At 46.0% G+C, this 24,667-nt stretch overlaps 1 protein-coding gene, 2 long non-coding RNA genes and 1 pseudogene across 3 annotated transcripts in view; all 4 read left to right on the top strand.

Moving 5' to 3' along the window:
• Nucleotides 1–24,667, top strand: part of LOC130196675 (protein NLRC5-like) — a 1,158,129-nt gene that overhangs the window by 754,793 nt on the left and 378,669 nt on the right.
• Nucleotides 1–24,667, top strand: part of LOC130196681 (protein NLRC3-like) — a 223,339-nt pseudogene that overhangs the window by 135,268 nt on the left and 63,404 nt on the right.
• On the top strand, nt 14,018–17,473 carry LOC130196747 (uncharacterized). Its single transcript, XR_008832314.1, has 2 exons — nt 14,018–14,060; nt 17,210–17,473. It is a non-coding gene; the product is annotated as an uncharacterized LOC130196747 (long non-coding RNA).
• Nucleotides 18,432–21,570, top strand: LOC130196744 (uncharacterized). Its single transcript, XR_008832311.1, has 2 exons — nt 18,432–19,502; nt 19,787–21,570. It is a non-coding gene; the product is annotated as an uncharacterized LOC130196744 (long non-coding RNA).

Raw genomic sequence — 24,667 nt, 5'->3', positions numbered from 1 at the left:
CAGCCTTCAACATCGCCTCTTCCGTATGTTGCTTGCTGACTCATCTGCAGAGCACACTGACTTGCTGGTTCATAGTGATGTCAGGTGGCTCAGCAAAGGAAAGGTTTTGGAACGTTTCTGTGAACTCCGCCAGGAGATTGTGTCTTTCCTTCGCACGTGTAAACACAAACGGGCAGCACACTTCTTGGAGCGCATGTTGGATGATCAGTTTATGGCAGAAGTCCACTTTCTTTGTGACATTTTTGGACACTTGAACACTTTGAATCTGGAAGTTCAGGGGCGGGAAAAGTCTATCGCTGATTTGGTTGAGCGGCTGTGCGCCTTCCAAACAAAGTTAACGATTTTCACGTCAGACCTAATGTCAGGAAGGTTGCTGCACTTCTCACAACTCTGTGCATTCATGAGTGCAGCACCTGGGGCACACGTAACGCCAGTCATGACACACTTTATGAGAAATCTGACTGATAACTTCACTGAGAGATTCCAAGGCTTCAGTATTCCTATTGAGGTACTGCAGTTTGCTCGTGACCCATTCTCCATCAAACCTGAGGCAGACTTCTGTGTAAAAGCAAAAGAGGTAATGTCTTGCATTGATGAGAGCCTTCTTCAGATGGAAATGGTTGATGTCCAGTCCTCATTTGCTTTAAAGCAGCACTTGCTGTCTGAGGGTGCAGTGAATTTTTGGTGTAACCATGTTAGCCAATACCAGTACCCAACAATCAGGAAAGTGGCGCTGCTAATACTAACAATGTTTGGATCCACCTACACATGTGAGTCTAGCTTTTCTCACATGAATGCAATCAAAACAAGGGCACGTTGCTCCATGACCAATGAAAAGCTACACGAGTGTCTCAGGGTTGCCCTTACTACTTATGAGCCAAACTATGTTGAAATTGCCAAATCAAGGCAATGCAATTTTTCTCACTGAGTCAAACAGGCTCAAAACCACATAGGTCTGATAATTAAGGTAGTTGTGTAGTAGTAAAATACCCTGACTGAAGCATGTGATGCTATCAAACTGAAAATGCACAGAATACAAATCTGTTTTATGGTTCAGCAGGCTCCCTTTTGGTTTGTCTGGAGTTTTAGTTTTTACCTTTAACAAATATGGACATGAACCTGCTATAGGCACCTTATTTTTGGCTTGTTTGTGATAATATCATGAGTCGCCCCATTTTTTGTTTATCTGGTGTATGCTGTTTTACCAGAATTATCTGGCTATTTGTGTTTATGGATATGAACCTGCAAAGCACCTTATTTCTGCTTGGAAATGTTGTTGAAGGCTTATTTACTATTATTGTGATGGATACTGTTTAAAGATGTTCAGTTTACATTCTGCATTTTGGGATATGGACCTGCTGTAACTACCTAATTTCTGCTTGGAATTGTTTTTGATAGTTTCCTGAACAGGCTCATTTATTGTTAATCTGATATCTGAATACTATTATACTATTTTCAAATTGTTTTCTACATTTGTGGATATGGACATGTCAGAAAAACAGTCTCATTTTTTGTTTATGTTTTTTATGTAACTTTTGCACTTCTGTATCAAAGCTTGATAGCCTTCCTGTGTTTTGGAATGGAATTACAGTCTGTAACTGATTATATAAAGTGGAAGAAAAGAGATGCGTGTGTGACTGTTTACCTGTGGAAATATACATTACTGTTTTTCATTTTTAGCCATTATTTGATCAATATTCTGTGCGGCCCTCACACCCCCCGTGATTTTCTTATTCGGCCCACTTGCTACTGAAGTTGAATAGCCCTGATGTACACAGTTACATCCGTGCTTGTGCTGAGGGGGTGACACACCCCTTACAGTCATTTCAGCACATTGATAAACACTTTGTATTATTAAAGACACAGGGAAGGGTTTTATAAATGTTTAAATGGTACAAACAAGAGCTCCTATCTATAGGGAATTATTTTATTTTATAGATTTTTAATTTGTGATAATCTTTTATATTTTAAATAATATATTTTAATTTTTATTTAATTTTTTTATTATTTTTTTCATAAAAAATATGCATAATAGGGACATATATATGCGTGCATGAGAGTGCATGTGAGGTGGCGCGCGTGCACGTACGTATACGCGCATACATGTCCCTATACTACTACTGGGGATCTATTGTAGTTTTCGTCACACGACATCTATTGTACTTCTGTCAGTGGCGGGCCGTCCGGGCCTTCTAAGCCTTCTCTGAAGCCGATCTGAGCTATTTTATAATAAATACATTTAAAAATGTAAAAATCATGGGGACCTTATTGTTGATTGACATCATCTTCAACCAATCATATCGCTAGTTTGACATACTGGGTGTATTTCTTGAGGTCTTTGGCCTTCTGGAAGCTCATGAGCTGTCCTCATTGTGTTCAAGTTATTCAGGTGCTCTGCAACATCCACCACGAATGCAAGGTCCTGCATCCGTTCTTTGGACTGAAATTCTAAAACTGGTTTGCCCTTTTTTTCCATGAACTGTTCAATTTCCTCTCGTAATTCAAAGACACGCCTCAGCACAGCAGCTCGGCCTCACCATCGTACCTCGGTGTGGGACGGCAGCCCATAGCTGTGGTCTTTCTCTCTGAGAAGGAAGTCAACCTGGCGGTGATTCAGGCCTCTGGATCGGATGACATCAACAGTCTGGACGACCACCTTCATGACGTTTTCCATCGTTAATGACTTGCAACACAAAGCCTCCTGATGCAAAGTGCAGGGAGAAGTCCCAAAATCACATCCTCCATTTGCAGTCTGCACTTCTTTTCTGAACTGTGTCACAACTCCTGCTTTTCCCCCGATCATTGAGGGCGCACCATATGTCGCCATGGTAACAGCGCGGGGCCAGTCCACTCCGACCCGGTCCAGGGCGCCGACAAGAGCGGTGAAAATATCAGCTGCTGTTCCTAGAAATGTAGAGGAATATATCATGTATTTGCTACACCTCAAATACAATGTTGAGTCATTAAATACATAAATATTGTCCAGGTGTCCACTATAATTGACATTCATAAAAGGACTATTAATTTAATAAACAAATAACTGAAATAGTTTCATAACTAAACATATCATTCCTGGCATGTTAATAAACAAGAAAATATATGAACATCATCGTAAAAAAGACAATAATTAAGCACAATTTGACTTAACTTTTGACTCTCCCTAAAATGTGCAGATCTTGTGTCAAAAGAAAGAAGTTGTCATCACCCCGACACATGTATATATATATATAAAGATATATATATACATATATACACATATCTATCTATATATATGTAAAGATATATATATATATATTATTATAATAATAATAATAATATAAGTGAAAGATAGATATGTGTATATGTATTGTGATGTCTTTAGAGGACGGGATCGTGGGGTGAGGCGCGGGTGCACAAATCAAGACGCCAGGCGAAGGTTTCGTTAAATCCAAGTCTTTGTAATTTGGTTCTTTGAAATCAAACAAAAGGCAAAACTTAACTCCACCACCCGTCGGTGTACACAACACACATAATGTCCCGGACTCTCTTTAGTTCCCCGCCGGCTCATCAGCTTCATCCTTTTCAGCTGGGCGGCTGCCTTCTTCCGCCTGCACTGCTGAGTGGGAATTGTAGTCTTTCACCCCGGCTGGTTGTAGTCCCTGCTGCAACCACCGGGAGGGAATGTACCTCCCATTAAGCACTCTTCCTCTGATGACATCACATTTCCCCCTCCACTGGCTTGAGGCCTCCGCAGGACCAGACAAAGCCCACAGGACATCTCGTCGTGAGAGGGCATCTGCATTCCCGTGGTTCCGGCCCTGTGCACAACACAGAAGTTAAAAGCTTGAAGGCTGAGAAACCATCTTGTTACCAGACTGTTGGTTTCCTTATTTCTTGCCATCCACTGCAAAGGTGCATGGTCCGTGACCAGTGTGAATTTCCGCCCCCTGAGGTAATAGCGCAGGGTTTCGAGGGCCCACTTAACTGCCAGACATTCTTTCTCCAGTGTAGAGTATCTCTTCTCATGGGACAATAGCTTTCTGCTACTGTACAGGATGGGGTGCTCCTCCCCCTGCTGGACCTGGGAGAGTACTGCGCCCAGACCTACTTCTGAGGCATCTGTCTGCACCACAAACTCGCTGTTAAAGTCTGGAACGGCGAGCACGGGGTGGGAACACACGGCCTTCTTGAGGTTCATGAAGGCCTCCTCTGCCTCCCGGGACCACTTCATCATTCGGGGCTGTTTCTTAGCCGTTAGGTCTGTTAGAGGGGTAACAAGATCAGAAAAATTAGGAACAAAGCACCTGTAGTAGTTGGCCAGCCCTATAAAAGACATCACTTGTCTTTTTGTTACAGGGCGCGGCGTCTTGGATGGCCCTCAATTTGGCCTCTTGAGGTTTGACTAGTCCCCGCCCTATTGTGTATCCGAGGTACTTGGTCTCGCTATAGGCTAACCTACACTTGCTGGGGTTAGCTGTGAGACCTGCTTCACGAAGGGCTTCCAGCACCTTCTGTACTTGGGGCAAATGACTTTCCCAATCTCTGCTATGTATCACAATGTCATCTAAGTAGGCAGCCGCATACTTCTTGTTGGGCCGCAGGACCCTGTCCATGAGCCGTTGGAAGGTGGCAGGGGCTCCGTGCAGCCCAAATGGTAATTTGGTGTACTGAAAGAGCCCCTCACTTGTTGCAAAGGCAGTTTTCTCCTTGGAGGCTGGGGAAAGCGGGACTTGCCAGTATCCCTTTGTGAGATCCAGCGTTGTGATAAAGCGAGCCATTCCCAGACGATCAATCAATTCGTCCACTAGGGGCATGGGGTAAGCATCAAACTCTGATATCTCATTTAGCTTTCGAAAGTCATTGCAGAACCGAGGTGACATATCCGGTTTGGGGACCAGTACGATGGGGCTAGCCCAGGCACTATGTGACTCTTCAATAACACCCAGCTGCAGCATCTTTTTAACCTCCTCCTGAATTGTTACCTTATGTGCCTCTGGCACTCTGTAGGGACGCTGATTCACTACTTTACCCGGCTTGGTGCGGATTTCATGTACAGCGAGGTGCGTTGTGCCGGGCTTAGCTGAGAACACCTCTCTGTTACGATCAACTAGCTCCATGCACTCCTGTCGTTGCTGGGGGGACAGGTCCGGGCCCATCATTATGACCTCCCTCGGTGCAGCTCCGGTGTCTTTTGGGGGTAAACAGCTTAATAGGACGTCTGCAGCGTGCCATTTCTTCAACAGGTTTACGTGGTACAGCTGTTCTGGTTTCCTCCTCCCTGGCTGCTTTACTCTGTAGTTCACTTCTCCTACTCTTTCCATGATTTCATAAGGCCCCTGCCAAGTTGCTAAAAATTTACATTCAGCGGTGGGTACCAGTACCAGGACCCGATCTCCTGGCCTGAACTCTCTGGGCTGCGCAGGGCGGTTGTAGGACGCTTGCTGTTCTTTCTGAGCTTTTTCCATGTGCTCTCTGACAATAGGATAAATGGCACTCATTCTGTCTTTCATGGCCTCCACATGCTCGATAACTGTGCGGTGAGGACACGGCTGTTTTTCCCAGGATTCTTTCGCCAGGTCCAGGATCCCCCTGGGTTTGTAAGAGTACAAGAGCTCAAAAGGTGAGAAGCCTGTAGAGGCTTGGGGAACCTCCCTCACGGCAAACATCAGGTAGGGGAGGAGTTGATCCCAATTACGGCCATCTTTTTCAATTGTCTTCCTCAGCATCATTTTAAGAGTCTTGTTGAACCTCTCTACCAGTCCGTCCGTTTGTGGATGGTATACTGACGTTCTGAGGTGCTTGATCTTTCGGAGGGAGCACAGGCCTTTGGTGGCACGCGACATAAAAGGGGTTCCCTGATCTGTCAGTATCTCTTTTGGAAGTCCCACTCTACTGCTTAGGAGGAACAGTTCTTTTGAGATCTGCTGGGCTGTAGCCTTTCTGAGGGGTATAGCCTCGGGGTACCGGGTAGCATAGTCCACTAGGACCAGAATATACTGATACCCCCGAGCACTTTTGGGTAGGGGACCCACAATATCTAACCCAATCCTTTCAAAGGGGACCTCAATGATGGGGAGGGGAATCAGGGGATTTCTAAATGAGGGTCGAGGGGCCACAAGCTGACATTCTGGACAACTTCTGCAATAGTTTTCCACTTCCTTGTGAATGGCTGGCCAGAAGAACCACTGAAGAATCCTATCTTTGGTCTTTTCCATTCCTAGATGGGCACCAAGCAGGTGTGTATGGGCCAATTGTAACACAGTAGAGCGAAAGGATTTCGGCACCAACAGCTGCTCTGTTACTTCCTCTCGCACTTCGATTACTCGGTACAGTAGGCCATTCTTCACAGCAAAATGAGGGTAAGTTAACCTGTCTTCCTGGTCTTGGTCCACCCCTTCAATTACTCTCACACTTTGTAACGCATTTCTTAATGTGGGGTCATTGAGTTGAGCAGTACCATACTGGCCTGTGAGTGGGGCCTCAGCTGTTGGTCTTCCTTCCTCGCTTGATGACGGCTGGTGGCTTCCTTGGGGCTCCTCTTGGCCTTCTGAGGCTGGGTCCACCTCGCTGGCTGATTCTGCAGCACCGAGAAAAGCATTCACTGGAGCAGAGGTAAGTGTGAAACCAGTCTTGGACACACTCTTTGATCGACATTTCAGTTTAACTTTACCCCGGGGTTGTCCTGTCTCCCTCGACCGTCTCTCCTGTACCTCTCTCCAGAGCCGGAGGAACAGGGGACAATCTCTTCCGATTAAAAGAGGGACAGGCAGGGAATCTATCACCCCCGCTTTGACTTCACACATGCCTTGAGTTGTGATTAGCTTCAGCGTACAAGTAGGATACTGGCATTTATCACCATGGACACACGACACCAGCCGTGTCCCTTCCTGAAGCCAGTCCATTCCCTCTACTAACGGTTTGTGGACTAGTGTATAATTACTTCCGGAATCCAGTAAAGCTTCCACATCCTGATTATTAAGCTTCACAGGGCAAGTAAAAGCTTTGTGCTCTGTACCCTCCATCAAGGAGGCGTAGAGGTGTGTAGGCTGGCTACTAGCGGACTCTGCTGTCGGCATTAGTTCATCTCCTTTATTGCATTGCCGTGAAATATGTCCGGGCTCCCCGCATCTGTAGCATATCCGCACCTCTCTAGCATACTTTTGTTTTGCTCTCGCTCAGCCTGATAACGTCCCTGTATTTGCTGGCTGGTGTTACTTTGTGCGAGTCTTACGGGCTGGGGATATGGATTTGCGGGTCTTGCTTGCCCCATGGGTGGCTCCTTTTTTCCCATGCGGAGCATTTCATTAGTGGCCTGGTACTGTTCCACTGCCTCCACTAAGGCAACGGCCGAAGCTGGAGCGCTAAGGCCAACCACCCTCTTCGCTTCATAGGGCAGTGCCCGTAAATACCGATCTACCACAACGGCTTCCGCTATAGCTGCAGCAGGGGTTTTACTTGGATCAAGCCATTTCTTTGTGATGCGTATTAGCTCATGCATCTGTGTCCGGGGAGGTTGGTCATTCCTAAAGCTCCAATTGTGGAACCGTTGGGCCATTCCAAACTTAGTAAGTCCTATTCTACTCAATATTTCCTCTTTGAGGGCATCATAGTCATTTGCTACTGAGCTATCCAAATCTTGAAAAGCCTTCTGTGACTCACCGGACAGGAACGGAGCAAGGAGACCAACCCACTGGTCTTCCGGCCATTTTTCTCTGGTTGCTGCGTTTTCAAACGCCTGCAGAAAGGCTTCTGGATCATCGGCGGGTCCCATTTTAAGGATAAAGTCACTGGCCCGGATAACAGGGTTGGGGTTCGGTGACCTTGCATTTTGAAGCTGACTTCTCTGTAGCTCAAGTTCCTCCTCCTTCAACATGTTGGCTCTTCTTTGCTCCTCCAGCAGGGCCCGGTTCGTCTCCACCTGGAGCTTAGTGCTTTGCGCCAGCAGCTGTAGCATTTCCTCCATAGCGTTGTCACCGGTTCTCAATTGTGCAAAGCGAATGGTCAACTCACTGATGGACATTCACTTCCACCCACCCCTCTGCGTTTGGCATTCTCCACCACTGTGATGTCTTTAGAGGACGGGATCGTGAGGTGAGGCGCGGGTGCACAAATTAAGACGACAGGCGAAGGTTTCGTTAAATCCAAGTCTTTGTAATTTGGTTCTTCGAAATCAAACAAAAGGCAAAACGTAACTCCACCACCCGTCGGTGTACACAACAAACATAATGTCCCGGACTCTCTTCAGTTCCCCGCCGGCTCATCAGCTTCATCCTTTTCAGCTGGGCGGCTGCCTTCTTCCGCCTGCACTGCTGAGTGGGAATTGTAGTCTTTCACCCCGGCTGGTTGTAGTCCCTGCTGCAACCACCGGGAGGGAATGTACCTCCCATTAAGCACTCTTCCTCTGATGACATCACACTCTGTATAATATGTAAATGTTTGGTTTCTCCCAATGGGCCAAAAACCAAATATTTAATTCGGTTTCAAAAGATCAAAACTGCCTCATAATTATTTCCGCCTTGGTGTTTACAAAGCATTAGGAGTTGCAATCGACAACTTTTATATTTAAAATTATGAAATTACGATTTAAACAATTGAATGATGTTTTCCGGCTCACGGGAGAGCAGGCGGAGAAGAGCCTCAGCTGGAGGCAAAGCTACTGAACACAATGCATCTGAATTCACTGTAGTGCTGGGAGCCAAACCATGGATTGGATGCACAAACAGCACCTGGTGCAAGGACAACATTGGAGAAAGAGAGCCGTCGGTGTATGATTTGGTGCTTCATCGCCTGCTGATCTTTCAGGTATTGTAGCAAAGAAAATCAGCAGCAGATGTGAATATCTAATAACGGGCATGATGACTTTCAATCTATCTCCGTCAAAGATCAAATTAATGGAAGAATCTCTCGCTGCGAGAGCAATGACGCCAGCAATAAGCCATCCGACCCGGGCCGCGCGTACGCGCAATTTCATTATCATTTGACACAATTTAACAAGAACATTAGACAAGCAAGCTGCAGCTTTCACTTCGGAGAGACGACAGATGCTTTATCTCGGCGCTTGACGACGGCGACTGTATCTCTGATTAATGATCGGCGTGAATTGGTTTGAATGATCTCTGAGGATTTGAATATGAGGAACGCGTTGTTGTTTCTCCTCCCGCCGATCGTGGTGGTTTGAAGAAGTTGATGGAAAAAGAGATTCGATGGACAACAGCACTAAGCAAGAATATTGAGTTTATTCTTAACAAGTACAGGTCAGGGAACAAACGCCTGCAGGCCGTTTGGAGTACTTTCAGGCACCGAATTGAGAAAGACTATCGAACATGCATTTTAACATATGTTTTATACACAACAAAAGAGGTGGAGTTTATTGTTACCGGCCTTCGTGGACCAATCATATGCAGGTATAAATACTGTAGAGTATTCTGAAACTGGGCACTTCGCAGATGATGGAAAACAGGCTTCCGGACGCGCGTGGATTAAGTTATCAACATTTAATGGCAGGAAGTGTAAAACAAACATTTAAGGCGCTCTTCCTCGTGTCCCGGCTCCCCCCCGGGAGCTCAGCCCTGCGGCCTCGCCGATTACCTGTAGAAAAAGGGCGGTCTCTCTGAGACACGGAGATTCATCTCACCGGTCGAAACGTCACTTCCGGTCCAGTCGCTTTCACAATAAGAGTAAAGTCACTTTCACAATAAAAGTCCCTTATTATTGTGAGTCATTTGACAGAATTCAACCGGCCTCGTCAATCTATAATACTAACATACAGTCACTCTCATGCAACATACATTAATTCTTGCCATTTACATTTGCATAGAGTAAACATTACCCCTATGCTTCATAATACATTAATAACAATATCAATATTCTCCTTAATATTGTCTATTATAATATCTTTCTATATGTATTAATTTAAAACATAAGACCTCTGCAGATGTTATCAAAATAAACTATTACAACTTAACAATACCTAATCCTAAAACTGATCAACTAAGTTTGACCCCAGACCCGTTGAACCCCCAGGTTCATGCCTGAATGGCCTTTGGGCCCTAATTAAAGACAGGTGAAAAACACGTAATGTTCTAGAAATTATCTCGCCCCCGCCCCATGTTCTTAACCTGCAACCTAGTACCGTAATCTCTCAAGGCCAAGGCACAGTCTTTCATGTTTTTGAACGTTGAGCCCTGACTTGCATATTTTTGGATAATCTGACATTAAACTGTAGATGGAAATATACTACAGCGTCATGGCGACGGTTAAGTAACACTAAACGATGCTATAGCTCGCTAACGTTTCCATGCCACACTGCGTGAGGTCAGGGAAGTTAAATGTTCAGCAGGAAGGGGAATCGATGGACACGATGCTAAAAACCACTGGGCTTCCATTTCAGCACCGGTTCTAACAATGATACGGCACAAGGGGTACACACACACACACACACACACACACACAGACAGAAGATTGAAGGTGGGAAATAATAGGCCATCTTGGATCGTTTCACTCTGTTCGTTTAGCTACGAGGCTTGGAATAAAAGGCTGAGACGGCTCCTTGGGGATCATTTTGATGACTTTGTCCCCCTCCTGTTCTTCACCTTCCTCACAACTCCTTTTGTTTCCTCGGGTTTTATTATCACTTTCAAAATAGCCATCCGCAAAAGAGCTGCCGCCGTGACGTCTCACACATATAGCGAGCGAGAAGGGATTACACATCAACACATTAAACCGATGTATCATTGCAAAGTGATAATGAAGACGTAAATGAAATAAAAAATGGTTCAATGACTCTATATTACTGTACTTTGTTCCCTGAACTGTAATGCATCATGATCTGAGTCGCTCCACGATGAGTCCAAGGCACCTCGAGCGTTTACGATCCAGCTCATGCGGGGTGTAGCTCGTGCTAATGTACGGCAGTTTAAAAGGAGGAGGGCGAAAAGACGAGTTGAGATTCCTTCTGAGTGGTCAGAAATGATGAAAGTTGGATTATAAAATGCACTGATTTGAGTGTGCACTTACCACCCAGCATACACACACACAAATACTATAATCTGTTAATCTGCACACGCGTCAATATGCCATTAGTGTCGCTTAAAAGGAGGGGGAATAGGTACCCGGTGAAGGCTTTAAAACAGATCTGTTGGGGCTTATCCCCCCGTCATGATGGAGAGACTCTATCAGACAGAAAAGGAAAAGAAGTTGGAGTGAATTAATAGCAGGCGGACTCAAAGAGAGTGAATAAACGTTGGAGTTTGGATGAGATGAAGTGGGCGGGCGCAAACATTGCAACACATCGGGGAGCCTGCAGCTGGGGCGTGGATTACCAAAAGGAGGAAATAACCCACGGGATTAATTGACTCAATCAATCATTTTGACGGTTTGTTTTCCTCACACTTCAGCCAGCTGCTATACCTCCATCGCTTCAACTTCTTGAAATGACGCCGCAGAACAATGTAGAGATCAATTCAGGGAAATCCAGGAGCAACAAAGCAATCAAAATCAATCCCGGCCGACTTGATGATTTGAGAGTAGCGAGAAAGTTAAAAGGAATGGATGACTTTTCTTTCTTGTATTCTATTGTCTTCAATCGGGGGTCTTGTACAGTCTGTAAACGGGAAAGCGACTCTGAAGAGCCAATGCTGGGGGGGTGGAGGTTGGGGGGAGGGGTGGGGGGGGGAACTTGGTTGAGTGTAAAACAGTGTGGATGGTGTGAAACAGTGGTCGACGTGTGAGGAGCTTTGGGACAAGAATCAGAGGCGGAGACACGCTGGAACAGCCGCCCTGCTGCCTCAGCAGCAGTTTGGTTCTGTGTGTGTGTGTGTGTGTTTGCTTCCACTAGCTGGCAGGCCCATTGTGTAGGAGCAGATGCTCCATCCTCACACTCAAACTCCCCCAGTCGAGCGTGTTATCTCCGTCCGAGTTTGTCTTTTCGCTCGTCTCCCTCACACTTGGCCTTCACGCCTCTCACACTCGGAGATCTTATTATTATTTTCCTCCCACAGCAACGGAGATCTTATTTTTCCTTCCTGCGGCGTTTGCGGTGGACGATAAACACGGAGACGTTCCGGACATACGTCGACTCTCATGCTTTCGCTTCATTCTCGATAAACTATCGAGGCTATTGATGTCGGACTGTTCGTCCACTTCATATTCCCACTTGTGTGTTTTATTTTTGCACTTTGCGCTTTAATATTACGGGGGAAAACCCCCCCCACAATTCCATGTTGTCCCACGGCGTGCGGCGTTGTTATTTCCCCCGGTGACTCGCAGCAGAGGGCCATGCGCTGGACCGTGGTAACACGGCCGTGCGCCCAAGCAGAGCCGAAGCTGTGATGACCTCTGACCTTATACGAGCCGCCCTGTCGTCTCAGTGGCTTTATTGGCTCAGTGTGCGTGTGTGTGTGTGTGGTCATGCAGCTGACAACAGACGAGGGGCTATTTTTAAAAGTTCAGCATTCGGTCATCATGAAGCTGCTGTGTATTTGTGTTTTGACATTTTACTCGTATTGTTTTGCTCTTTCCTTCAGATTGGAGTTTTCTTTTTCAGCACGACGACCAGAGCGACTATTCGGATGGCGATGTTTGGTCCGAAGTCCAGACTGATACATCTTCTCAACACCTGTGAGGCGGATTGCCATTAAACCTTTTTTTTTTTTACAGCAGGGTTCGTTCGGTCATGGAAAACCTGGAAAAAGTCAAGGAATTTTTAAAATGGTTTGTTGTGCACCGACAGATATGCTAGAGAGGTTCATGTCATTTATGTTCGCTTTCTCTCATTCAGGCTTCCTGATTGTTTTCACCTGTCATCACACCTGTCTCCTATGCTCATCAGTGTCAGCCCCGCCCCTGATTGGTCCCACCTGTGTCTTGTTACCATGTGCTTAAATTCCCCTGTCTCCCAGTGTTCCTTGTCAGTTCGTCTGGTCTTTTGCCATGATCAGGTCGGGTTATGTTGTGCTCTTGAGAAGTTTTTGATCCGTTCACTGCAGAACCGAAAAATAAAGTACTATCTCTGTCTCCGAAGTGTCTGAGATCGTAACAGAACGAACTGACCACATTATGGACCCAGGATTTTTCATCACGAGGAAAAACTGGACAAAGTCAGCCGGAAATACAAGAGCTGAGAGGACGCCAGGTTCAGGAAGAATTATCTACACAGATGCAACAACTGGTTGCCCAAATGAATAATTTTTCACTCATCAACAGACTGCTCCTCCGGTGACGTCATCCACAGCTGAGAATTTGCCTGTCAATACTCCAGCTGACGACCCAGGTCAGGCTGTTTCCTCCCGTTACGGCTGGCTCTTCCGGAGAGATTTTCCGGAGACTCTTTGCAGAGCCTTTCTGGTACAGTGTGATCTGCATTTTCAACACAACCCAGCAGCTTTTTATCTGAGCATGGTAAAGTGGCGTTTATTGTGTCTCATTTAACGGGAAGAGCTGCAGCCTGGGCTACTGCAGAATGGTCTAGAGACACCGAACTATGTTACTCATTGGCCGATTTCATAGAGACTATGAGGCGCATTTTGACCACTCATCGCCTGCTACGGAGGCCAGCAGAAGACTGTTTCAAATCGTCAGCTCAACCGTCAGGTGGTTGATTATGCCATCGAGTTTCGTACAGCAGCAGCGGACAGCGGATGGAATGTTCCGGCTCTTGCCTTCATGACAGGACTTTCGGAACCGATAAAGGACCAGCTGGCTCCACTGGAGACATCGGTATCTGGAATCCCTCATCGCTGTGGCCATCCGGATCGATAACCGTCTTCGGAAAGAGAGGGCGTCGACGCAACCGAGATGTTATTCCCAGCTTCCAGAATTCGCCTCGGCCAGCGGAGGATTTCCAGCTCATGTTACCGGACCATCAGAGGACTACACTTCGAATGACTCCGGGAACCCATGCAACTTGGAAGAACCAGGCTTTCTCTGGAGGAGAGGCAGCGCCGTCTACGGGAGGGTTGCTGTTTCTACTGCGGCCAGCCGGGTCATCAACTCGCTTCATGCAAAGATCGTGCTCACCAGTCAAAAGGAGGGCTCTGGTGAGCAAGTTTCCCGCAGACTTCCCTCCTCGACCTGTTACTCAGGTAGACATTTGTATTAACAATCAGACCTTTGACCAGGGTGTGTTAATAGACTCAGGGGCTGACGAAAGCCTTATAGACTGGGGCCTAGTCAAACAGCTAAAAATAAAAACTGTCCCGCTATCTCATTCTGTTAGTGCCAGTTACCCATTGCACTGAGCCCATACGGATTACTATAAATAAGGACCATACCGAGAGCATGCAATTTCATATTTTTGAGTCGACTCAGCACCCGATTATTTTGGGGTTTCCTTGGCTGAAGATCCACAATCCTCACATAGACTGGCCTTCAGGGAAAGTTAAGGAATGGGGAGAGGATTGTAAGGGCAGGTGTAAACTTTCGCAACCTGTTAATGCACCAACAGACTCTAGTAGGATCATTATAGATCACCCTGACTATCCTGATCTACACAAGGTACCTTCCTGTTACCATGATTTAAAAGAAGTGTTTAACAAGTCTAAAGCCTTGTCGCTACCTCCTCACCGAGATTTTGACTGTCCCATTGATCTCAGCCCCATTCCCAAGGGGAGACTTCGAGACCTGAGAGAACAGCAATGGATGAATACATCTCCTCTTCACTCAAATCAGGGATTATCCGTCCTTCATCGTCTCCAGCGATTCTTTGTGGGAAAGAAAGACGGGTCTCTGAGACCTTGCATAGACTACAGTCCACTAAATGACATTACGGTGAAGAACCGCTATCCTCTGCCACTCATGTCATCTGCTTTTGAACTGCTTCAAAAGATATTCACCAAGTTGGATTTAAGAAATGCATATCACTTGGTTAGAATAAAACAAGGGGATGAGTGGAAGACTGGATTCAACACTCAGAATGGTCACTATGAGTACTTGGTAATGCCTTTTGGACTGTGCAATGCGCTGTTTTCAAGCTTTTGTGAATGAGGTTTGGAATTCTTGAATATTTCAGTGTTTGTGTATCTGGATGACATACTGATTTTCTCCCAGACGCTAAATCTCATGTTAACCATGTCCGCCAAGTTTTGCAGAAACTACTGGATAATCAGCTATATGTCAAGGCAGAGAAGTGCGAGTTCCACACAGAAGAGGTGTCTTTCTTAGGATACATTGTCTCACCTAATCATATCCAAATGGATCCTGAAAGTCAGTGCAGTATCCCAGTGGCCCACACCAGACTCCAGGAAAAAGGTTCAGCAGTTCCTAGGATTTGCTAACTTCTATAGGAAGTTTATTAGAATTTCAGTTCTGTTGCTGCTCCTCTGCATGTTCTGACTTCTCCTAAGGTTCCTTCAAGTGGACCCCCCAGGCGGATCTTGCTTTCAAACTTCTCAGAGATAGATTCACCTCAGCTCCCATACTCACCATTCCAGATCCCCAGCGCCAGTTTATGGTCGAGGTGGATGCTTCCAATGAGGAATTGGAGGAGTACTGTCTCAACGTTCTGCAGAAGACAACAAGATGCATCCATGTGCTTACCTGTCGCGGAAGTTGACAACGGCAGAGCGGAATTATGACGTAAACAAGGAATTGTTAGCTGTTAAAGCTGCTCTCGTGGTATGGAGACACTGGCTAGAGAGTGCAGAGCAACCGTTTTAGTCTGGACAGATCACAAGAATCTAGAATATATAAGAAAGGCTAAGCGTCTCAACTCCCGTCAGGCCAGGTGGACACTTTTCTTTAGTAGATTCAACTTCACACTCTCTTTTCGTCCCGGGGCTCAGAAACAAAACCCGATGCTTTGTCTCGTCTTTACGATCCCGAACCACTTGCGGTGAGCCCAAGACCATCCTTCCACTTAACCGGGTGATGCCTTTTCCTGGCAAGTGAGTCAGGCGTTAAAGAGGCAAATGTCATGAATCCAGCACCTAGCAGTGTCCCAACAATCTGCTGTTTGTTCCTGAGGCTCTTCACTCCAAGGTCATCCACTGGGCTCACTCATCTGTGCTGCCATCCGGGAGTAGCAAGAACAATGTTCAGGATTCAACAACGTTTCTGGTGGCCATCCATGAAGAAAGATGTGGCAGTATGTAGCGGCTTGTCCGGTGTGCGTGTAATAAGACCTCATCTCAAGTTAAGATGAGCTTGCTCCAGCCGCTGCCGATTCCCCATCGTCCTTGGTCACACATTTCGATGGATTTTGTGACAGGATTTCCCTCATCCAGAGGCAAGACTACGGTTCTAACAGTGGTTGATCGATTTTCAAAGATGGCTCACTTCATCCCATTGACCAAGCTTCCCTCTGCCAAAGTCACCGCAGAGGTCATGATGAATCACGTATTCAGGATCCATGGATTCCCTAATGACATTGTTTCCGACAGGGGTCCACAATTCATTTCCGCCTTCTGGAAAGAGTTTTGTCGACTCATAGGTGCCACCGTCAGCCTGTCATCAGGATATCACCCTCAGTCAAATGGACAGTCGGAGCGTCTGAACCAAGAACTAGAGACTACGCCGTTGTCAACCAGACCACCTGGGTGACCACCTCACATGGGTCGAGGTTGCCCACAATACCCTTCCTACGGCGGCCACAGGTCTCTCTCCATTCCATTGTGTCAATGGTTTCCAGCCTCCACTTTTCCTAACAACGAGGAAGAGGTGATGGTTCCATCGGCACATGCCATGATCAGACGTTGTCGCAGAGTTTGGGCTGGTGTCGCCAGTCTCTTCTCCAGTTCAGCTCGGATGAAGGCTGTTGCGGACGTTCATCGAGGTCGCTCCTCCTACAGTCCAGGCCAAAAGGTTTGGCTCTCTACCAAAGACTTACCACTCCATGTCGCCTCAAAGAAACTGGCTCGAGATTTGTGGGTCCGTTTCCAGTGTCCAGAGTCATCAACCCGGCGTCGCTTGCAACTCCCAGGACCTTGAGAGTGCACCCAACGTTTCACGTTAGTAAAATCAAGCCGGTGTGTGAGAGCACTTGTTCCGCCTCCAAGCCCCTCCACCGCCCCAGTTCTTTGAAGGGAAGGTCCGTAGCTACTGGAGGTCCGTACCTGTAGACTGGAAGGGTTACGGTCCTGAGGCTAGAAGCTGGATAGCTGCTTCATTTATCGTAGACAAGACTCTTATCTTTACAATCAGCCTGGGCCATCAGGAGTTGGCCTAGAGTACTGTTGTGCACCGACAGATATGCTAGAGAGGTTCATGTCATTTATGTTCGCTTTCCCTCATTCAGGCTTCCTGATTGTTTTCACCTGTCATCACACCTGTCTCCTATGCTCATCAGTGTCAGCCCCGCCCCTGATTGGTCCCACCTGTGTCTTGTTACATGTGCTTAAATTCCCCTGTCTCCCAGTGTTCCTTGTCAGTTCGTCTGGTCTTTTGCCATGATCAGGTCGGGTTATGTTGTGCTCTTGAGAAGTTTTTGATCCCTCACTACGTGAGCGCTTTCATTTTGTTCACTGCAGAACCGAAAAATAAAGTACTTACAAATACTTTATCTCTGTCTCCCGGGTCGTGCAATTGGGTCCTACTTCCTAAGTGTCTGAGATCGTAACATGGTTATTTCCAGGCCTGAACAATTACTTGAAAAAAATGTAAATCCCAAAATCTTTTGGAAAAGTCATAGTTATATTCATATGTTCATTTACGCTGAGTTTAAAATAATGATTAAAAAAAAATAGAAATATGCTCAAAATATAAGCAGGCATACGCTCTGATACTGGCGGCGCAATTTCTCCCGATGCGAGTGAACGCACCTTCACTGAGAAGTTCGGTGGCCATAGCAACAGAAGCTCAGGGAAGCGGTCGGGATAATCCGCCATGCCCGGGAAGTGTAGCTTCAACCATGTTGGCTACTCTGTGCCGTGGCAACACATTCCACATGTCAGACATGGGAGAGGCGACGTTACCTTGCCCCGCTAAAGGAAGCCGACATCAGACCCTCGGGGAAGACCCAGGACACGCTGGAGGGATTATATCTCCAATCTGGCCTGCGAACGCCTCGGGAGCCCCCAGAATGAGCTGGAAAATGTTGCGGGTGAGAGGGAAGTCCGGGTCAGCCTGCTGGGTCTGCTGCCCCCCCGCCCCCGGATTAAGCGGATGAACATGGAGAGCATCTTCACACTGTTTGTTTTTGTTTGATATATATATACACTACCGTTCAAAAGTTTGGGGTCACTTAGAAATGTCTTTATTTTTCAAAGAAAAGCACTGTTTTTTCAATAAAGATAACATTAATCAAAAATACACACAATACATTGTTAATGTGGTAAATGACTATTCTAGGTGGAAACGTCTGGTTTCTAATGAAATATCTCCAGAGGTGTATAGAGGCCCATTTCCATCAACTATCACTCCAGTGTTCTAATGGTACATTGTGTTTGCTAATCGCCTTAGAAGACTAATATCTGATTAGAAAACCCTTGTGCAATGATGTTAGCACAGCTGAAAACAGTTATGCTGGTGATATAAGCTATACAACTGGCCTTCCTTTGAGCTTGAAGTACAAAATTAATACTTCAAATATTAATCATTATTTCTAACCTTGTCAATGTCTTGACTATATTTTCTACTCAATTTTCAATTCATTTGATAAATAAAAGTGAGTTTTCATGGAAGACACGAAATTGTCTGGATGACCCCAAACTTTTGAACGGTAGTGTATATAATATTAATTTTGAGAGACTGACTCAATGACATCATTCCTGGGCAGCACCGTGGGTTCAATTCTCCTTCTGTGTGGAGTTTGCATGTTAAAGCGTGGGTTCCCTCCAGGCTTCCTCCCAAAGCTCAGGTTAATTGATCTCTAAATGGCCTATAACTTTGAATGTGAGAATTACATTAAATGTCATTTAGCTGACGATTTTATCCAAAGCGATTTACAATCCTGTTACATTCATACACCGTAGACGCAGCTACAGGGAGCAATTCAGGGTTAAGTGTCTTGCTCAAGGACACATCGACTAGGGCGGGGATTGAACCTCCAACCCCACGATTGAAGGACAGACCTGCTACCCACCGACCCATAGTCGCCCCATGAACGTTTCTCTGTCTCTATGTGTGTCCTGAGATGGACTGTACCCTGCCTTCGCCCAATGTCAGCTGGGATCGGCGCCCCGCGCCCCGAACGAGGATAAGCGGGACGGATAATAACGACTCATTTCCTAATAATGAGCATCACCTGTGTTTCTATAATAATTGACACTTTGAGTATTCATTCAGCTTCAAAGCTTTCCAGTAGAAGGCGGCACACGTAGACGCTTTACAATACGTGAGCCATTATGTCTGCTGTCCTTTTATCTGCTCTAAACTGCCTCCACTTATCTCCCCCCCCCCCCCCAAAAAAAGAAGCGTTATCATTTTGTCTCGGCAGCAATGTCGACGGCCCCGCAGGCTTCTTTCAGGACTCACTGGGCTCCACATCGATTAAAGACCGTGATGGGTGATAGCAGCAGGAGGAGGAGGAGGATATCTGTCACAGAGGAGGCTCATTGATGGAGTGACTCGGCCTGGGCAGCAATCTAAAGGTGTGTGTGTGTGTGTGTGTGTGTGTGTGTGTGTGTGTGTGTGTGTGTGTGTGTGTGTGTGTGTGTGTGTGTGTGTGTGTGTGTGTGTGTGTGTGTGTGTGTGTGTGTGTGTGTGTGTGTGTGTGTGTGTGTGTGTGTGTGTGTGTGTGTGTGTGTGTGTGTGTGTGTGGATGGAGACGGTATAGCAAGAGGAAAGACCAGCTGAACCTCAACACCAGTAAATATTGGATGGAGGCTGTTTACGCATCAGTCAGAGAGCAGTATTGATTCCCCCTGGTGTCCAGTCTTCAGAGGTAAACAAGACAACAGGACGAGCACACGGCGCCATGCCCGCGAGTCGTTGGGAATCGATGTGCAGTCGTCCTTTCACCCGGAGACAAACGTCTGCGGAGGACACTTTTTATTGCCGATGACGACTGTTTTAATCGGGACATCTACGCCGCCGTCTTCTGCAGCTTCCTCCTGAGCGTGTGTCAAATGAAGACGTGGTCATAGAGAGAGAGACATAGAGGAAGCAATCGAAACAAACAACGTTAAGCCGTGGTGTGACCTTCACCTCAGGGGTCACATGGCAAAAGTCACATGACGTCATCACGACAGCTCGGCGGTAGAGCGGCCCGTGAGAGGCTTTGCATCTGGAACTGTATCAGCCGTGAGGCGAGCACACACATTGTGTTCTTTGACTTGAATATGACTGGTATCCCAACACGATGCCACGATGGTCAAAAAGTCCTCTTCATATGCTAATTAGATAGTAATAGTGGAGAGATGAGTAAATACAAGAAAAGGGATGTAATAAATAAAAAAAGGATTTGAATCTTGACGGGTTACGGCTCGCTTCTTAACCCCCAAACGACGGAACAAATAAATACTTGGTAAATCCATATATTCAGAAGATTTGCATGAAGCGTGGAGCCGGAGTAAGAGGGGTGTGCTTAGCTTAGCGTAGTTATAACGTTAGCTTCAATAACGTCCTCAGCGGAGGGAGGGCCGGCTAACCCTTGACCAAAATCTCCCGTGGTTGTTATTTTGAGTGCGCTCAGATAAATGTAAACAGCTGAGACATTATGGCTGATTAAAGTACACCGCGTGACTCACTCTCAACCAATCAGAATGCTTGATTTCATCTACCCGTGTTCTACGAAGCATAACGACTGGAAGCTAAGCGGCTCTACCAGCACCTCTGAACGTACTTCATGCCGTCCGGTATTGTGTCTGTTCGATGCTCCTCCTGCCGGCTACCTGCAACCTCACTGATTACAACTCTGGGAGAGCAATGCATCGTTTGACAATAGCCACAGCGTCGTAAAAAAAACACTAACAGTGATTTTATATACTGTATTTCTGCCACGTACTGTTGGTCGGCTTCTTCTCTTCCCTTTGGACAAAGCCAGGTTTATTGATTGATTTAAAGAACTGTCAGTATTTCATCCTGCAGCCTATTTGAGTCGATACTCTCACTTTATTGTATGTATAGTCCTATTCCTATATACTGGACCCAAAAACTCAGTCAAGCATAGACTGCTATTGTTTTGAATAGTAAGCATCTTATTTGAAAGAGTTGGAGGAAGGTTCATCTGGTTGTAGATGTTGTTTTTTGACTGAGGTCTGTTGGGATATGATGACTTGAGTCTTTGTGTTTCCTTCTGGTCACATGACGTCTCTTCTTCTGTCCATCCTGGAGAGGGGTCCTCCTCTGTTGCTCTCCTGAACGGTTCTTCACTTTTTTCCCCCGTGAACGTTTTTTTTCTCTATTTTTTGGGGAGTTGTTCCTGATCCGATGTGAGGTCAAAGGTCAGGGATGTCATATGTGTACAGACTGTAAAGCCCTCTGAGGCAAATGTTTAATGTGTGATATTGGGCTAAAACGAACTGAATTGAATTAGTTTTGGTTTTACTAAAACAATATATATATATTTTTTTTGTCTGTCACTGTTTTATAATGTATGTCTGAAACTTGTGATGTGCGGCTGCTGTCTTGGCCAGGACACTCTTGTAAATTAGATGTTTTTAATCTCAATGAGGCTTTTCCTTGTTAAATAAATGTAAATAAAGAAAATGTACACATTCTCGTTGTATGTTTGTTTTTCAGAGGCGCTCCTTAACGCACTAAAAATGTGTCTGGTCGGAAAAGGCGCCACACTGTAAAGTCCTCAACAGCAGTGTGGTATATACGTACTGTATGTCGAAAATATAGCAAAGTAACCTGATAACTAACAAAGCCTCAGGATATGAACGTAACGTTTGAATATGCAGTTTAAGGACTATATTCAATACATACTTCCTTCTATGCATGTAAACCGCAAACATGATAATGCATCCTAATGTCTTTGATCTAAATCTGTAAAACTAAATCTGTAAAACTAAATTTGAAAAACATGGTTCAGTCATGCACAGAGAGGTGAATTTGAGAGTCCAGAACGACACACGGTTACAAGCAACTGTTTCTATTTCCAAAATAAATAGCAGCAGACATGCTGTATTAAATAGAACACAGAGCTTATCACAACACCGATCCCTCAGGATCCGATACCCCATGCCTGTTCATGTCAGTGCATACGTACCCGCGAGATCACAGGTGTCAAACTCGAGGCCCGCGGGCCGGATCTGGCCCACCGTGTCATTTGATGTGGCCCGCAACGACTTGAAAGGCAAATGACCGCCAACCAGTGGGTCACGGGCCAGTTTTCAGCGCGTGGCGGGTCTTTGCTGTGAGGAAAAATAATCCTGTGCTTTTATTTTGAAGGGGATTTTTTATGCATTAGAGCAGTGGTTCTCAAATGGGGGTCCGCGTACCCCTGGGGGTACGTGAAGGCACTCCAGGGGGTACGTGAGATTTTTTAAAATCTATTTAAAATTAGCATCCATTCAAAAATCCTTTAAAAATAGTTATTTAATAAATATTCAATAAAACACAAGTGTAAGTTCATAAACTGAATTGTATATTAAGTAGGCAATTTAATTTAATTATCCTAAAAACCCAGTCTCCCCCATATCAGGATGGTTTGACCCAACGTTTACGTCCACGAGTTGCAACCCACCCAAGCCTTTGTGTTTCTTCTGTGGGGAGAGGTTAGCCAACAGTAGCATGAAGCCAGCCCATCTTGAGCGCCATCTCAAGACAAAACATGCAAATTACGCTGGTAAGCCACCTGAGTTTTTCAAGAGGAAACTCTCTGAATTCCGGTCATCTCAAGAAACGATGCGTAAAGCCTCCACGACATCAGCCAAAGCCCTGGAGGCATCTTATGCGGTGTCTTTGCTCATAGCTAAAGCCAAGAAACCATACACCACAGCCGAAGACCTGCTCCTTCCTGCCGCTGCTGTGCTGGCTGAGACATGCTGGACACAAACGCAGCGGAGAAGTTACAGACTGGGCCTTCGTCAAATGACTCTGTCTGCCGCAGAATAGACAAAATGGGAACAGACATCGTCGAGCAAGTTGTGGGGGAAATTAGCGACTCTTTTTCACTCCAGCTGGATGAATCCACAGATGTCAGTGGAAATGCACAACTTGTTGCTTTTGTAAGATACATCGATACCGACGACATTTATGAGCACATTCTATTCTGCAAAACGTTGGAGGGAAGAACAACAGGAGAGGGCATTGTTGATGTTGTTAACAGCTTCTTCTGTGAAAACGGCATGAGCTGGAAATCCTGCCGCAGCATCTGCACGGACGCAGCGGCCTCAATGACGGGCAGCGTGAGAGGACTCATAGCGCGCATTAGAAAAGAAAACCCCGACATGAAGTGGACTCACTGTGTCACACAGGGAAGCGTTGGAGTGCAAGAAAATGAGCCCTGTGTTACATGACGTTTTGAACGACAGCGTCAAAGTGATCAACTTCATAAAGTCAAGGCCACGCAATGCACGCCTGTTTCGCCGCCTCTGAAAACATGGGAGCTGAACACACCGCTGCTGCACACAGAAGGACGCTGGCTCTCTCCAGGGAGAATACTCAGCCGGCTGTTGGAATTACGATCTGAAGTACACGCCTTTCTGATCGAGCACAGGTCTCCCCATGCCACCTTGTTCCAGGACACAGACCGGCTTGCAAAGCTGTGCTATCTGGCAGATATATTCAGCAAACTGAACGAACTGAATGTGTCTCTGCAGGGCAAGGAGACCAGCATGTTAAACATGTATGACAAGGTGGGTGGCTTCCTGAAGAAAGCAGAGCTGTGGAGAAGGTCCTCTGCAGAGGGAGATTTCACCTGCTTTCCCCAGGTGGATGCTTTTCTCTCTTGAGGATGTGGACAGAGCTCCAGTCAAGTCGGTCATCGTGGGACATTTGACCAACGTGATTAAAGATTTTCATTCCTACTTTCCTCACATGGAGGATAAATCTGTACAGCTGGATTGGGTGAGAAACCCATTTCTCTTGTCTGAAGCAAACAGAAGCTACCTGTCACTTATCAGGAGAAACTCCTGGAAGTGTCACATCCACACTCACACAGTTTTGGGTGTGTGAAGCAGGAGCACCCTGACCTGGGACAGAAAGCTTTGGAGCAGCTACTGCCCTTTGCCTCCACATATGTATGTGAGGCCTCCTTCTCTGCAATGACTGTGATCAAAACAAAGCAAAGAAACAGACTGTGCCTGGAGAAGAGCTTCATCACAGCAGTGGCCTCCCTGCCACCAAGACTGACAAAGATCCTCAGTGAAGCACAAGCACAAGTTTCTCATTAAAATGTAAATGCTAAAGCATTCAGTTTAATGCAATGTTCATTGTTGACAGTTTAATAAATCCGACACTGATGGCACAGTGCTGTGTATTACTACTTTTTTTTTTACCAAAGATTATTTGCGCTGGTTAGGGGGTACTTGGCTGAAAAAAGTATTTCACAGAGGGTACATCACTGAAAAAAGGTTGAGAACCACTGCATTAGAGTGCCGTCTATTCACAAACGCTCACGCCAAAAGCAAAGTGAATGTTCTCGTTGCTTTACTTTCCTGATCAAACGAGAGGTCAAAGGTCAGGGATGCCGTATGTGTTCAGATTGAAAAGCTCTATGAGGGAACATTTGTAATTTTTTATATTGTGCTGTATAAAACAAACTGAATTGAATTGGAAATGAAAGTTATAATTGGCTCTCTGAGGTGCAACCATGATGCTGATGTGACCCACGGTGAAAATGAGTTTGACACCTCTGCAGTCTAGA

Source organism: Pseudoliparis swirei, chromosome 7 (genome assembly GCF_029220125.1).
Source record: "Pseudoliparis swirei isolate HS2019 ecotype Mariana Trench chromosome 7, NWPU_hadal_v1, whole genome shotgun sequence".
NCBI classification, from domain to species: domain Eukaryota; kingdom Metazoa; phylum Chordata; class Actinopteri; order Perciformes; family Liparidae; genus Pseudoliparis; species Pseudoliparis swirei.
The sequence above is the reverse complement of the archived record's forward strand: the minus strand, read 5'-3'. Positions and strand labels throughout refer to the sequence as shown.